Below are 13897 nucleotides of genomic sequence, written 5' to 3'. Positions count from 1 at the left end.
ATAGTTCACTAATTTGAAACTGAAATGCGCTGGCAGTGGCTTCGCCATCATCATCATCGCCTCTCCACCAGATGGGCACACACAGCTCATTCGGGTCACCCCTTATGGGGATGCTACGGTATAAAGTACGATGTCATGTCCACGATAATCACACTGTCCGTTTAACAAAAATATAATTTCCGTCGCTCGTGCCGTATACTGGGCTCTTGTTTAATAAAAAATGATAAAATATATTATCACAGTAAGTCCTCGTTTAAGGCGGTAGATGCGTTCCTGATAAGTGCTGCTTCAAACTAAAAACTCGTTTTAAGCGAAAAACTTTCCCCACTAAAAATGTAAACAACATAGTTTGGCGAGATATGATATGCACACGGGGAGTAACGTGGCGGGATAAATGAGGCTACACCACCGTGTTACTGTATCATTCCGCGTACTGTATCACACCATTCAGCCATGCAGCTCAAGAAAGTAGTTCGACGTCGACTGCTCAGAAAACCGCGTTATAACGGCGCTCATTCCATGTTATAACGGCGCTCATGCCGTGTTATAATGGGAGCATTCAGCATTATAACGCCGCTCATTCTGCGTGATAATGGGAGCATTCCGCTTTATAATGGGAGCGTTCCGCGTTATAACGGGAGTGTTCCGCGTTATAACGGTGCACATTCCGCATTTGAGGGTGCAAGAGGGATTTTAGTGTTTTACATTCATTAGACATGTTATCATTAGGTTATTTTTTGTAACACCGATATCTTTAATTACATATGTTAAATATAAGTTGATCATTAAATCAATAGCAATATCACTAAAATGTATTTTTTCCTGGCTAAAGCCACAACTATAGAATGTAAGTTTTAGTACTCGAATTATAAATGTGAGTTTACTCTCCAACACATCGGCGTGCTGAACTAGTAACCAATTGGCATATTTTGTTTGCGTGACAAACCTTACTAATTGGCTGTGTCGGGTGGTGGCGGGTTTAACGACATGTATATTTACGCAATCTAACCCAACAAAAAACCTCATGGATATTGGTCGTGGAAGCTCTACTACGTGTTAAACACACTGATACCTGTGGCTACGATCCACTTCACCTCGTCTGACCCCAACCGTTATGTACACAGAGGTAACGCTGCACTGCCCCTTTGATACCTAGTGGCAATGCCGAACAGTGAGTAGTTAACACCTCTACACTATCATCACGAGTGATTGCCCTCCCAGCCGCTGTACAGATATACGATGATCCCTCGATTAACGATGTTAACTGGGTCCACGAAAACCATCGTTACTTGACATCATGAATCGAATATAGGAAATACACGTTGAAGGCTTAATTTGTTAAACGACGACCAGAAGTTGATCTTTTTCACCCTAAAAATATAGGTTATAATATTTAAACACGCAATTTTAATAAATACACGTTATAGGAACATATTAGAGCATTAATATGAATAGATAAATGGATAAATAATCAATAGAGCATACAATAAAATGTCATACCTTTGGCTAAGAACATGGATAGCGGCTTAAGGGGTTGATGGAGCTGAGGTTGGCTGAGTCCACTTGGGACCGCTCCGATTGGCCGAAATGGGCGGCCGCGTGATATCGTAAAACCGTATCGTTAATTGAAAATGTATCGTTAATAGAAATGGGACTCTATGGGAGGCGAATTGTTAATCGATGGAATCATAGACCGAGGGACCACTGAACATACGCAGCGGTGGAGACAGCGCCATTAACAGCTTGCTGGGGTTGGGGAGGCACCTGCCACACAGCCTTGAAGCGACGCGATCCCCGGCTCCCCATTTATCTGTCCTGTGTGTGGTGGCAGCGCTGCATCGACTGGAACCATGACGTGCTCAAGAGGGAGCTGGGCCTGGAGGAGGCGGACATTATTGAGCTCCCCGTGTTCTTCCTCAACTAGTGCAAGGCCAAGGCCTACTTCTCCAACATGGTGCGTGTGGCTGCCCTCATTGTCGTTGTTGCTGCTGCAATGTTGCGTGGCAAACCTCGGGTTCACGTCCCCTGCGACCGGTCGAGAATGCAAAACGCGACGGAAGCCGTGCGCTTGGCGAGCAATAACAGCCTCGCCACCACAGGTGCAAGTTAACACGTAGTAGTAGCAGCAGAGCTTTCACGACCAATATTGTCCATAATAAGAGGTTTTTTGGGTTAGATCGCATAAATATAAATGTCAAACCCGCCACCACCCGACACAGCCAATATATCTTATATTTACATAGCGCTGTTATCTACAGCGCTTTACAAGGATTATGAGTGGTACAATTCGGGTAACGAAAAGTGATATGGCGGATAGGGTTTGGGGTATGGGGAGGGCGGTTTGTGAGTACCGGAATTATGGGGGTGCTAAGGGATGGAGGGAAGGATGGGCCTGGGAGAAGAGGTGGGTCTTGAGGGAGGAGTGGAAACTAGAGAGGGTGCTTGCTTAATTAGTAAGGTTCAGTACGTAAACAAAACATGCCAATTCGTTAGGAGTTCAGCACACCGGTGTTTTGGAGAGGTAAACCCACAACATTTACAATGAGTACGATGTTTCACCAATAATTACAATTAGCATCATAAGGGGACGGCCAGAATTGGCGAAACGTCGTATTCTTTATTGTGGAAAGGTGAACACGGCAAAGACGTTTCTAACAAACCGTTATAAACTGCGAGACACTCAGCCGATTAGTGCGGTTGGCGACATACGCTGCTAACAAAGTTAAACATACACACGTGAAAGAAAATTCACCTCTTGCACGTGTCACGACTCGCAGGTGAACATGGTGGTGCTGAACAAGGAGCTGGCCATCCCCAAGCCGTTTGGTCCGATCATCGACGAGCAGTGCGCCCTCGAGACCAGCGTGTGCTCGCTGCTCGAGCCCCTTGGCCTGCGCTGCTCCTTCGTGGACGACCTCCTGTCGCACCACGTGAAGAAGGGCGAGGTCCACTGCGGCTCCAACACGCGCCGGGCGCACTTCGCCGCCATGCATTGGTGGGATGTGGGCCCCGTGAGGCCCCGGCCACCACGTGCCCACGGGGTAGGGACGGTGCCCGCGAGGGCCCCCGCCGTACTGACGGAGAGTTTTGCTGCGTACGTTTTCGCGTTTTTATTGTGCTTCGTAGCCCTCTCTCGATGTCTGTGTTTTTTTGGTTGCACTGCGCATTGTTGGGCACGATGTCTCCGACGTTTTCTGGGAACTTCTTCAGTTTCACGAGAGCTCCCGAAGAAGCCGAACGTGTACGTGTGTTAGCCGACCGTGCTAATCGGTGGTACAGGGGAAGGACAACAAACATGGTACAAGAACATGGTATGACCCGAAAACACATTGGAAAGAGGGAGATTTGCCAATTTTTGGACAGGTCCAAGCAGTCGCTTAAAAGGTCCCCAGCTACCGTACGTGTACAGTGAAATCCTGATGAACATGCAATTTTAAATCTACAAAATAAACGGACATATGTTTGTTTCACTAATGAGCAGCTTACTGTGCTGTTTGGAACAATATTTGCCAGAAGCACGTGTTTAAGTGGGTGAGCGTCAACATGGTTCCGGGTGAATAAAATGAAGCTCATCTTTCACTTGCCCTCCTGTGCTCCATTTAGCCTGCTCATTACAATGTGTATGGATTGCCTCATATAGGCAAGAGGTCTCCATGAACACTGTGGGGTGGGTCCCTTCACCATAACCCAGCGACATGATGCAAAAGCAATCGCTGTATGTTGCCGTAGTGGATTTTGAGGTAACGAACTCCAGTATTAAACAGCCTATAGGCAGAGCAACCAAGATGTAATTCTAATGTGGTGATGTAGACCTATTATTATTATTTACGTATAATCCACCATGAAAGCATGCGAAAAAATTGTAAATTTTTTAAGTGATACTGTGTTGAGTTGCATTCATCAAAAAGTCACGTGACGTACGGTGAATTGGACCAGACGCATTGAGTGTAGAGTTGGGAGGGTGGTTGGAACGCTTTACACATTTGCTACGGCAAATGATGTCCGTGCAAAAATATATATATTTCCGAACTCAAACTGTCTTTCCTCAGCTGTCCATTAAGTTTCAGTTTATTTTGCATGACCCTGTGAGTCAAGAAGCTCTCGAATCGTGTTTCATCAACAAAAAACAACACCACCACTTCCTCCGACATACGCAACAAGTGACGGTAAAAATAAACCAAATCTTAAACAATAACACATAAGCGAAGTAAAACAATAGATAGCAAATTATAATCGCAATATACAAATTATCTTCATTTTTTTTCAATTATGTATCTCTAAAAACACGATTTTTAATCTGTCATATTAATTGTAATGTAGACTGAGCCTAAAACATGATGGCATTATATGGAATAAAAAACACAGTATCCATAAAAAACGTAGTGTAAACAACGCACAGAAAGTGGTCTCTTAAGGCAAATATTTATGCCTCATCTAACTAAGAAACACTGGCAGTTCCACAGATTAAGCAACCTCAGACAATTCATAAACACCCTAACAATACACAGTGTCAGTTTTAAGTTGATTACAGTGTTATCAAGTTGTACATACCTACGCATGTCTAGTTCAATTGTTTGTCAGATGCATTCCCAACATAGTTATGCACAGCAAAGAGAAACGCAAAATCCCTCAAACACTTTTATTCAAACCAATATATTTACATAAAGTCACAAAAAGGGAGCTTGTTTACCCTCTGCAATAAAATCACATTTCAATATACCAATTATTGGGCTCTTAATAGCAATGCGTCATAGAAAACCCTGGTGAGGCTTTGTTCGCTTCTATGTCTCTCTCTCCCCGTGGGTACGTGGATTTTTGTCCGGGTCCTAGGGTTTTTCCCTCCACATTTAGAATCAACATGCGCTTAAGGAGTATTTGACTGCTATCAATTCCCACGTGACGATCAGCCACTTCGTTGAGCTATCATTTGTGGCCAGGTCGCTTCTTAAAATAGCTACCACAGCTCAGTGGGGCCTTACCTGGTAAAATAAAAAAATACATTGGTTTCTTTATCGTTTCCTCGAGTCTCATCAGGAGGTTGTGCCCTGTGTAAAAAAAACTTAGGTCTACAGTACCACCGAAGTCGATTGTCCATCAGTATGTCACTGTGCGTAGTTTATGGTGTCCGTACCGTGTGTGCTAATCCACGCATATGCATGCCCCCTCAGGGCCTGTGGCTTATAAGATTCGGCGAGAATGTCATGCGGCCACATGCGCGGTTATAGCGGAGGCGGTGGCTTTACTGTGCATGCTTCACAATGGTGTCTGTTTCCTAGTTACCTTCCCATGCTTCAGCATCGCTCTTGGCTAAGGGATATCAATGATCTGTAATTCAAGATATTTCAGGTCTTGTGTAAATTGCAAAGTGAATAGTTGATGACATTTTCTTCGCAATAAAGTGTACTTTCTAACAATGCCCAAAACCCATTCAAGTTGATTACTGGTTTGCAACTTTCTGTATGTGCGATGAACTTATTTCGCACCGTATTTAGCCAATGGTGCTAATCGGAGGTGTGATTAGTGCAGAGGAATAATATGCTCTAATTCATGGATATACTGTTTTATTTGTCAGGTACAGCCCACTGAGCTATGATCTGTTCGTCAAAGGTGACCTGGCCGGGCCTGAATTACGTTTGGTAGAAAGGCAGTTGCTCTTGATAACTGAGGGATAATTCGAAATTTTTCGGACCAAATATCACTACAAACTGCCACTATCAACACCAGAATCGGACCCAATGGAGTGCATTGGGAAATCACCTGCTTTTTCACACACACAGGGACGAATGCAATGCTTTTGGCTTTTCTTGAAGCACTCCTGTATCAACTTACTAAAAAAAATTGTTTTACCAGGTAAGGCCCACTGAGCTGTATAGCTCTTTTCAGACGTGACCTGGCTATTACAAATGACAGCTCAACGAAGTGGCTTATCACGTGAAAATTTATAGCAGCCAGAGAACCCAGGGAAAAAAATCCATGGGGAGATAGACACGCAAACTCCAAATATACAGCAGGCATCAGGGTCGGGATCGAACCCACGACCCCCTGTACACCAGGCGAGGTAGTTAACATCTCGCCACTGCAATGCCCTTGCTGTCAATTCCATAGCTACACATAAATGTTACTGAGGGGCCTTGCTGTGACTACTGCTGGTGCCCATAAGAATTTAAAGTTACGTGAGTGACTGTGATATCGACTTCCGTGGGCTGATGCCCAGGTCACTCTTGCAAATGAGGCTCTATCCTAGCGTCTTCAATCCTCACATGGTTAAACAAAATAAACTTGAGACTTGCATTCTTAAATACAGGGAGGTTGCGATGCTGTGTCAAAGTACAAAATGGATACTGATGTCTCGTGATGGAACATCAATAGTAGAAGAATCAGGATATCATTTAGGGGAAGAGGCGCAAGAATGTGAATAATATAATTCAAATGTATAATGCGCATTCCATCCTAGGTTCCCAATGCGCAATGCATGAAAAGCAGGAAACAAAAATAAAGACAGGCCAACTGACCAAACTATAGAGGGTAGGCCACTTTAAAAAGAGATGGGTTTTCAAAGCAGACTTAAATGTCTACCGACTGCCTGATTTCAAGTGGCAAGGCGTTCCATAGCTTGGGCGCAAAGCTAACAAAGCCGACTGACCACGAATTCCAACTGCAGCAGAAAATAACTTCAACTCGTAACGGGCCGCACAGTTATTCACTCGCTCTTGCAGCGAGAGAACGTCTCGAGAAGAGCGAGCAGGAACCACAGACAAGTGGGAATGCAGCAGCAGCCAAGTGGTGAGCCGGCACCAGTAAATGCTCAAGCTCTGGGATCCTCTCTATATTGGGGAGTTGTAACTAGATTAGTGTTTATGTAGGAGGAAACGAGCTCCTGGAGAAAACCCATATATGCAAGGGAGCAACACTAAACCAAAAACAAAAGTTTATTTATTTATTTTACCACTTAAGGCCCACTGAGCTGTCAGAAGCGACCTGGCTACCACAAATGATAGCTCAACGAAGTGGTTTTGTCACGTGAAAATGTAAAGCAGATAAATAGTTGATCATCGATTATCCGGCTGCTTCCAACATTATCCGGCCGTCCCGGGCCAATCCGACAAAACCGTTCCAAAGGCTGTGACCCAGTCCAGCTATCGCCACCGTGTGCATGTGTAGAGTAGTGAAATACGCGGTGTGCACAGTTAACCCAGGGCAACTGAGGACAAACAGGTGCGCATGAGGTTTGCACGGGCAAACCGCCAGTTGTTAAGGGGCAACCAGGTGCAAACGGAGTCGACCGGTTGTGCACGCTGAAACCGGAGGTGTTGCCAGGGAGACGGGAGATAATGGTTGATTGATGGGCTGACAGGCGCTAGCCTGGCGACAGCTTAAAGAGACGCACGAGAGGTTTTGGATAATTAGCAGAGGAATTAAAATAAGGGAGTGTGCGTGAGCGGAGCGGGAGAGTTGTTGCCGAGGACCAAGTGTGAAGACATCTCGCCGCAGCCGCTCCAGCCGTCAAAGGAACCTCAACCCCTATGCCGTCGCCAGGCAGGTGATAGTGATTCCCTCACCTGGAACAGACGGGTGAGCGGGTCTGAGGGAGCGTAGGTGAGGGCAGCGGTGGAGGTGTAGAGTTGCTGTGTGTGGAGACGCTGCATGCGGAGATGCTGTGTGCGAAGTTGCTGAGAGCAGAGCTGCTGAGCGCAGGATAAGGGAGGCGAAAGGTAGATAAGAGTGGGGAGAAGTTAACCATAAGTGATCATATAGATTAGTGGTTCATAACCTTATTGGAGGTACTGAACCCTGCAAGCTTCATCAGTGCATTCACCGAAACCTTCATAATTGGAAAAATAAAATATGATTTCTTCAAAACATAGGTATATATTTTATTAGTGCACAAAATTAACCATGCATCAGTTGCACACAAAATCACTGTATTCAAAGAACAAAACCAACAAAACATGAATTTCACACAAAAACATAACTCAATGAATATTTACTGCAAATCAATGTGACTTTTGCTGTTGCCTTTCAGATACAAGTTCAGAAATGCGCGGCTTCACCTTGGCAAGTGCCACTCTCATATCATTTTCACAACAAAGTCTGTTCCTTTTCTTAGTTTTTGTCTACCATCCTCGAAAAAGATTGCTCGCAAAGATACGTTGTAACAAACAGTGTGAGTATCTCAAGGGCTTTCTTAGCAATTAGAGGGTATGGTACGATTTGGTGACACCAAAACGTTGAGAGTGTTGTTGTTCTGAAGAGTTGCTGTTGAAGCTGGCTCTGCTGAAGTTCAATGATTTCCTCGAGGTATTCATCGTTGACATCTGCTGTCGCAACACTAAACGTGAACGGCTGTCTCACCCATGCTGGATATGACTCTCTGGTGGGGAAGTATCCGTCGAGAGACTTTGCGAGCTCATCTAAGTGCATGGCAATTGCTTGCTTCAGCTCCCCAGGTACAGAAATGTCTCCAATTCTAGACACGTCTTCGATCTTACTTACACAGTCGTCCAGCAGGGAGAAGTTTGTGAAGTTATCATTCTCTGTTCGTCGTTTCCATAAAGGGAGCTTTTTTTTAAACGCCTTCAGGTTTTCTTCTGCTTCAATGATGTTGACTCCACCACCCTGCATCTGTCGATTGGGATGATTGAGAGCATCGAAAATATCGGCCATGTACGCCAAAATGAGAACGAACTCAGAATTTTCGAAGCAATCTGCGTGACAATGTTGGTACTCTCGCAAAAACAGGACTAATTCCACACGCATGGCAAAAACACGATTCAGCACCTTTCCCCGGGATAACCACCGAACGTTAGAATGGTACAGAAGTATCTTGAATTCAGAGCCCATTTCCTTACACAGCTCTTTGAAGATGCGGTGCTTCATAGCACTATTTCGCACGTAGTTCACACATTCAACTACAATTTTTAATACTTCTGCCAGTTTTGGAGGCAAGGTTTTTGTTGCCAACGCATGCCTGTGCAGAACACAGTGCGTAACAATGATGTGTGGTGCATCGGATTTCACCAGTGCTCCAAAACCAGTGTCGTCCCAGCATGGCTGGAGCTCCGTCCGAACAAACTGCAGAAACCATATTCCACGAAAGATCGTTACAAAATAAAAAATATATTCCTTCATCACGTCGTCTTTCATATAGCGCACGAATACAACAAGCTGGCTTAGATTGGAAACGTCAGTGGTCTCGTCGAGTTGGAGGCTGAATTTTATTGGGCATGAAATCAGATCTGCAACTACTTGAGCCAAGATCTCATCGCTCATGTCGTCTATTCTGCTGCTGATAGTGTAATTTGAAAGAGGAATTTGGGATAACTTATCTTCAGCAGCTTTTCCCAGCATGATATTCGCCATCTTCAACGCAGCTGGTTTTACGAGTGTTTCACCAATGGTGTGTGGTTTGCCCTGCTTTGCGATCAGGTACGCAACTTCGTACGATGCTGCGAGGATCGGTTTGTCGATGGGTACAAAGCCGAGAACAGGCAGAGTAGCCTTTTCATCGAATCTGGCTCTCTTCACCTTGAATTCAGCGAGCGTTGTGTTCTTGTATTTCCCATCTCCATGCAGCTTTAGGAAGTGTTCCTTTAGTTTTGCCGGTGCTAGACTAGAAATGCTCAACTTGGCATTGCAAATCATGCATTGAGGACGCTGACTCCCATCACGTTCCTTTATACACGTGATTCCATATTGTACGTATTCGTCCAACCACTTTCTTTTTTTGCTCGACATAGTTAGTATGAAGGGATTGAAAGATTAAAAGAAAATCACAAATTACGTACAATCACAACAGCCACAAGTTGATTACTGAGCGCACCAAGTTCCTGATCACGTAATGTGGCGTGATCAGCTGCAGCCAATGATGGCCAAGCGGAGCGTGACGTCACGACTAATACAAGTGGGCTGAATTTATTTTGTGTAACACTTGTAATCTAACACAGCGAAGAAAAATTGTGTGTTGCAAATTTTTTGACGGCTGACAAAACCGCCCGACATTGCTAGTGCGAACCGGGCTGCTATACTGTGTGTGTCTTGACCCCTGCCGAACCCCGGAGAGTGACTCAACGAACCCCTGGGGTTCGATCGAACCCAGCTTAAGAACCACTGATATAGATAGTTATAGGAGTGCCTACAATTGGTGCAAGAATAGGTGAATAAAGTGTAAGTAGGTGACTTGTTACGTGTCGGCGTGAGTAATTTTTGAAGACACTACACATAGTTCCATTGATAGTTCCATTTATTTGGTATAGCCCTGTGAGTCATTCGGCTCTTGAATCGGGTGCAACCGCAACAAACACAAAAATAAACAATAAAACATCTTAAAGTGACTATGCGACTGTGCAAACAGAAAATCCAGGAAAAAAACATCAAATATTCCTGAAAAAGCACCGTACACCAACACTGTGTGCAAAAATCCCAGTGGGATGCAAGTCAAACAAAAACAACCACAAGACAACTTAGATTAAGGCCATCAGTCTAACTCCGTACTACAATAAACAAAAAACATGGCCAAACCAAAAAACGTTTTCGAAATCACCAAAACATGACACACAAAGTAGCTATGCTTGATTTCAGTGTCAAATATATACACTACATTATACACTACATACAATAATACTGCGCTCATATACATACACCCATGTAGTCTTCGAGATTGGAGTGGTAAATACGATACAGTAAATAGAGTAACTTTTTTAAAGTTGGATGTTCATTTTTGTCCATTGTATGTTAATGTCTGACAATTTCATACAGTAAACAAAAAAAAATAACACCTAAAAACATGTCATACAAGAATGTGCAAAAAACATCTATTTTAAATAATTATTTAGTGATTAATTATCCGGAGTTTTTGAAAATCTGGCGTCCCCTCCCTCGTGGATAATCGATGATCGACTCTAAACGCGTGATGTTGATTTTAAATGTGGAAGGAAAAACCGGAGGGCACGGAGAAAAATACATGCGACCACGGGGAGAGAGACACTGCAAACTCCAAATATACAGCAGGAGTCAGGGTCGGAATTGAACCCACGACCTCCTGCATACAAAGCGAGGTAGTTAACATCTCTACGGGGAGAGACACGCAAACTCCAAATATACAGCAGGGGTCAGGGTCGAACCCACGACCTCCTGTATACCAGGCAAGGTAGTTAACATCTCTTAGCCACCGCGACGCCCTCTATCTCACACAGACGGAGCAGGTGGAGTCCACGTTTGACGGCCTCAAGGTGCACCTAGCCTGGCACAAAAGGGGCCGTGGCCATCACGGCCGCAGGAACAGCCCACGGGAGACGAAACGACATCGATTCAAGAATCGCGATGGCGAATCGCTCACACCGATAGCCTCGGAATCGATAGTCGACGCCGTCGAGTGGTGACGTCACGCAACGTGCGACGGCCACTCGGAACGCCAAATGACATCACCGATGACCTCGTACTTCCGAGACCTGAGGGGAGGACGAGGGTCCGCGTCAAACCGCGCGTCTGGGCACAGGCATCGCCGCGTTTGCGTGCCGTCACGTGAGCTCGCCAGCCGTGCGGGCTCGCACCCTGGCGACATCGAAGGGCACGGGCGAGTGACGTCACAGAGTCACAGGTAAGACGTGACGTCACGTTGTGCCCCCCCCCCCCCTAACGAACATGCCAGATGGAGAGGTTTTTAACCTCTTAATGCTGTTCGGTCTAAGGGGCCGTCTCACGGTGTCACAAAAAGTCAGACCCCCCCTCAAATATGACGTCACAAAGCTCTGCCCCACCCCCCAAAACCATATTTCCATTTTGAAAGTAAAACATGCTTCAAATCGCTTTAAACTATTGTCATTGTAGTGCGTATTTAATGTGGCGCTGCACTCTGATGTTGTAAGAGAAAAAAGTCTATTTAATTAAGTAGAATGTGTCTATATTTATTTAAGTTGCGCATTTTGATGTGACGTCACATTTCTCAACCCCCCCCCCCCTCGTCACATATCGTCACAAATGTCTGACCCCCCCCCCCAGGTGCGTGACGTCATTTATGGACGGCCCCTAAGGTCACGTTGCGGATGAACATTTACAATTTTCCCGTGACAGTTTTCGAAAAAGTTTTAGGGTCATTTACATATTTGCAGCATTATAATAATTGTGGTAAGGGAGCGATTTTGACAACTTTAGTGACTGCAGGAATTCATATTCTATGGTTCTTTCGTTAAAGTAACTTTTTTCGGTAAATTCACTTTTTAATCGGTAAAATCACTTTTTAATCGGTAAAATCACTTTTTAATCACTTTTAATATTTTTGCTATCTACCTGACTTACCGAAAGAACCATAGAATAATGGAGACGATGTCACGGGCTGTTGGCTGTGAAAATAAACACGATTCGGAATTACGGATAAATCCGAAATTCAGAATTGCATCCTGAGTACAGGTCATTGGAGACAGCCCCAACGTTTGATAAGCTTACAATTATAAATGCTAATCTACAGCCCTTTGGCGATTCACTCTGTTATGAGGGCCGCTCCCCCCATGCAGTGTCTCTCGCGGGGGTTCTTCACCATATTTCACAACGGCTGCTCTGTTTGGGTCGGTTAAGGCGAGGAGCATAGAAGTGCAGTACAATGATGAATCCTGCTGCACTGTCCTCCTTTTGGCATGGTAGACACAGGGCGGCGAGACGCTGCATGAAGATCGAATAAAAATGTGTCACTAGCGAGTTTAATGCTAGAGATTCATACCTGTCAACCCCTTATCAGTGCCCTACCTTATTACAGACCAATTCAGACATTATTGATTACCCAGTGTCCTTATAAATCTCAACGTTCATCCTACAAAGTCCCATCATAAGGGAGAAACACAAACAAATAGATATTTTGTTGCCCGTATTTAAACGTCTGTATGCCGTACGGACCTGAAAACTCAATTTCCCTGTACAAGAATACGGAGAGAACTGTATGGGTTGACAGGTTTGTAGATTTAGAAGGAAAAAAAAAGCAAATTTAAAGTCACGGTTATTCCGACTAATAACCTAGCCTTGTGTTACAACACGCGGTGCATGACGGGAGCCGACACACGGGGCCACGTCACAGTGCGCGGTGCATGCTGGGGGCTGGCTGTGTGAAGCCGTTGAAGCTATGCACCAAGGCAGGGGGATTTCACACTCCGCTGGTGGTGATGTTTATTTAGTGGGCCTGGCAGTTGGTTAAAAAAAAAACACATTCATTCCAACTGAGGTTGAAAGCGTTAATGCGGTGTCGTTCACCGCAAGGCCACCGCGGGTGCCCTGGTGGGCCCCCGGGGCCTTTAGTCCGGCACCTGACCTGCGGCCCCCACCGACGATACACAAAGAGTGAAAACACCCCCCATTGTCATCATCATCGTGCTGCTGTAAAACCCAACAATGGTTTCAAATGTGTGGTGGCCCTCACCACACTCCCGATGATGTCTTATCGGCGAAAGTGGGCCCCTCCTTCTGAAAATTACTGAAGAACACTGCCATTAATGTATTCCCTCTATTCGTCTATCTATGTCCGTCTGTAGCGGTAAGTCTCGATAACTCTTTATCGATCCAATACGAAGATATATTGCTGTGATTTGTAGTGACTTTCCCTTCAGGAAACACGGCCAGATTGATCAAATAGTTGCCTAAAACTGCACTAAATATAAAAGCCAGCTTCTCACGCATTAACAATGTTCCATCCTTTGACTGCCACTCCACCAATAAAGTGGGTATCATGAACCCAACAATCTCACCTCCGATTAGCACGGTTGGCTACGTACGGTGCAAAAGAAGTTCAACATACATATAACTAGCAGCAGATCTATTGAGTGGTATGACCAATTTATCCCACAAGCACCACATAAAAATATATAATTTACGACCGAACATCACAATGCAGGACCCTCCTAAATGTGTGTCTTGG

General features: G+C 44.9%; 1 long non-coding RNA gene across 1 annotated transcript; it reads right to left on the bottom strand.

Moving 5' to 3' along the window:
- Positions 1-857: 857 nt before the first annotated feature.
- Positions 858-11290, bottom strand: LOC142930588 (uncharacterized). Its single transcript, XR_012946544.1, has 3 exons — positions 11189-11290; positions 7560-7682; positions 858-3263 (listed from the first exon to the last, which is right to left on the bottom strand). It is a non-coding gene; the product is annotated as an uncharacterized LOC142930588 (long non-coding RNA).
- Between the last annotated feature and the right edge of the window lie 2607 nt (positions 11291-13897).

This window comes from Petromyzon marinus, chromosome 42, assembly GCF_048934315.1.
Source record: "Petromyzon marinus isolate PM22_M1 ecotype Great Lakes invasive population chromosome 42, UKy_Petmar_22M1.pri1.0, whole genome shotgun sequence".
In the NCBI taxonomy this organism is placed as follows: Eukaryota; Metazoa; Chordata; class Hyperoartia; order Petromyzontiformes; family Petromyzontidae; genus Petromyzon; species Petromyzon marinus.
The sequence above is the reverse complement of the archived record's forward strand: the minus strand, read 5'-3'. Positions and strand labels throughout refer to the sequence as shown.